This window comes from Mus caroli, chromosome 18 (genome assembly GCF_900094665.2).
Source record: "Mus caroli chromosome 18, CAROLI_EIJ_v1.1, whole genome shotgun sequence".
NCBI classification, from domain to species: Eukaryota; Metazoa; Chordata; class Mammalia; order Rodentia; family Muridae; genus Mus; species Mus caroli.
Window position 1 is genome coordinate 80,828,049 of NC_034587.1, and position 3,018 is coordinate 80,831,066.

Sequence of the window (3,018 nt, forward strand, 5' to 3'; positions counted from 1 at the left end):
GATCATGGCCTGTAAGCCAGTCTAGTAAATCTCATATATATAATATATGTATAGGTTATATAAATATATGCACTCATATAAATATGTATATACACACATGTAAATATGCATATATTATACATGTATGTAAACATGTATATATGTACACACATATATAGATAGATACATGTATATAATATTCATTCTATTAGTTCTGTTCTTCTAGCGAACCCTCACTAATACACCACCCATGAGGATGACCTGGTGAACCTTGCTCTGGTGCTTGGTGGTGATGTCTCTCAGCAGAATGACAAACGCCAGTTAGAAGGTTCTCCTCCTCGGTTCCCCACCCTAGCCCATGTGACCTCAGGGTTGGGCCCTTGATTTCTACAGGATGGCTCATTTTGTCCACTCTTGGCTCTGGTCTCAGCTGTACGTGTGTTGGAGTTTTCCTTGATAAAGAGGCCCCAGAGAGCTTGTGCAGCTACGGTTGTTGTTTGCAATGCAGACCTCTTCCTGCCAGCAGCATCCAGCACTCCCGGAGGCTGCACACTCTGAGGTCACTGTGTGGGTCACAGCCATCCTCTTCCTCAGGGTGCCCAGCATATAGGTATTGGTACCACTTCCTCTGGAAAGACTTACCCTTCTCATCACAATGATTAAAAGTGTTGCTTCTTCTCACATCCTTACCAACACTGGCAATTTATATATGTATGCTTACAAATTATTAGTTGATCATTGTTTTCTTCTGGATAGGAAAGCCAGCCTCTAGTCTCCAGATTTCCTTTTGTACAGTACTGGCAAGACTGAGACTTCATAATGGCTACATGTCATTTCTTTGGTTAATATACTTAGCCTTTTTTTTTTTGAGTTGTCTGATTACGTGTGTGTGTGTGTGTTTATGTGTGCTTATGCATAAGTATATGGAGGCCAGAGGTTGACAATAGGTATCAGTATTTATTGTTTTTCTATTTTCCTGAGAGGTTAAAATGTATTGATTTCTATGACATCCAACTGACTTCTCAGACCAAAAGAGGATTTGGTTTTTACCATCTCAATTGCTTCTTCACGTTGTTTTTTTTTTTTTTTTTTTTTGAGGCAGGGTCTGTCACTGAGTCTGAACATACTGATTCAGGCAGACTGGCTGACCAGCGAGCTTCAGGGTTCCATATCCCTCTCCCTCTTCCTCAGCACTGGAGTTACAAGCGTGTGTGGCCATGCAAGGCTTGTGCATGGCTGTTAGCAGTAGAACTCAGGTCCTAAGGCTTATTATCAGCGGAGTCATCTTCACAGCCATCATGGGGTCCACGAACCAGGAGTCTAGTGTGGATACGGCTCACGTTTTCTTGCACTTCGCCTTCTGAGTAACTTCTGACCATCTCTTGCCAGCAAGGAAGTGGAGGTGAATGAAGTGGCTAAGAAGTAAGTACCTTTTGTTTTCTCGGTTTAGCGAATGTTGACCCACCTGCCACTTTCCCAACCAGAAGATGATGCTGTGTCACTCAGCTTCCAGTCCTTGTGACAAGAGCTCTTAAGGGACAAAAAGGCTTGTGTTGGCTTCTTGCCTGGAGGTTTTAATCCATGCTTGGTGGGCATGGTTGCCTGTGTTGTGGAGGGAGCAGAAGGCAGAGGAAAGCTGCATGAGGGCTAGGAAGTGGGAGAGATGGAAGGTTCCAATGCATCTGTCAAGGGTGTGTGCTCGGTGACCTTTCTCCCTAACTAGTACCACCTGTGGCTGGCATGTCCGACTCCTCCCAGGAGCATGGTCAGCTGAGAATCAAGCCTTTAGCCCATGAGCTTTGAGGGGACTTTTCAGATCTGAGCCACCAAAAGTAGCTTTGATGGCTTCCTTTTGAAATGCTGTACTAAAGGTCTGTCTGCCTCCCAGGCTGTGTCCTTGCCTTGCACGTCTGGTTTTCAGTTTTGGGTAAGTAAACAAGCCCCTGAACAACTGTTCTACCCTTCGGACTCACAGCCCACCTGGAAGACACTTTATAGCTGATGCCAAGGTCCTGCTCCCTGTACTTTTCAGGGTGAGTGTTTCTTACTCTCTAACAATTGCTGAAGCTGAGCTTCATTAGATATGCTACAGAAGAGCTGGTGAGACTGCTCAGCTGGTAAAGGCACATGCGACCAAGCCTGCCTACAGGTTTTGATCTCTGGAGCCCCTGAAAACTCACGTTTGATGTGCAAACCCATCCAAACGACAAGCTCCTTAGGAACAACCTGAAGACGGGGTTGAGGGAGCTCTCCTGAAAAGTCTCTCCGTGTGTGTTGCTTTGATTCTTTTGTTGTTCTTGTTTATTTGGTTGGTGGGTTTTGTAAGACTTTGATGAGCTGGAGATCGATGCAAAAGCAAGAGGAATTTATTTTTCCAGCATGCGGGGGTCATTCATCCTGCACCCAAAGGAGAGGAGGCAACCCTGGGCAGCCAGTTCAGCGAGTTTTTATACAATTTTCAGGGGCAGAATAGAGCATCAGCAACTAGGCACAATGTGATTGGTGGAACAGTGCACCCTTTAAACTGATTAGTCTTCAGGGAATGAGGTTTTAGGGGCTTAATTAGCCTCTTCCTTTCAGCCTATGTACTCTGATCTGTCTCTTCCAGGAGGGGAAGGGCGCCTGGTGGAGTTTTCCAACAGTTCTGAGATGACCTTTTCAGTTTCACATCCAGAAATAAGACTATCCATCTTGCCTTTCCCATGAAAATTGTAGTTTCCAAAAGCTGTATTATAACTCATAAAAATGATCGTATAGGCCCTGGAGAGATGGCTCAGCATTTAAGAGGGCTTGCTGCTTCCACAGAGGATCTGGGTTAAGTCCCCTGCACCCACAGGGTCGCTCAAAACTGCCTATAACTCCAGTTCCAGGCAGATCTGATATTCTCTTCTGGAGATTCCATGGTCCCTGGAAACCACATGGTGCACATACATACATGCAGGAAAACACTATACATAAAATAAAAACAAAATAGTTTAAAAAATATCCTGTACAGGTACTTTACATTGTGTGTGTGTGTGTGTGTGTGTGTGTGTGTGT

General features: G+C 44.8%; 1 long non-coding RNA gene across 1 annotated transcript in view; it reads left to right on the top strand.

Moving 5' to 3' along the window:
- The first annotated feature begins 218 nt into the window (after window positions 1-218).
- LOC115029869 overlaps window positions 219-3,018 on the top strand; it is a 10,236-nt gene continuing 7,436 nt past the window's right edge. The window contains exons 1-2 of the long non-coding RNA XR_003835432.1: window positions 219-589; window positions 1,171-1,401. This is a non-coding gene — a long non-coding RNA (uncharacterized LOC115029869). The remainder of the gene's footprint in view (window positions 590-1,170; window positions 1,402-3,018) is intronic.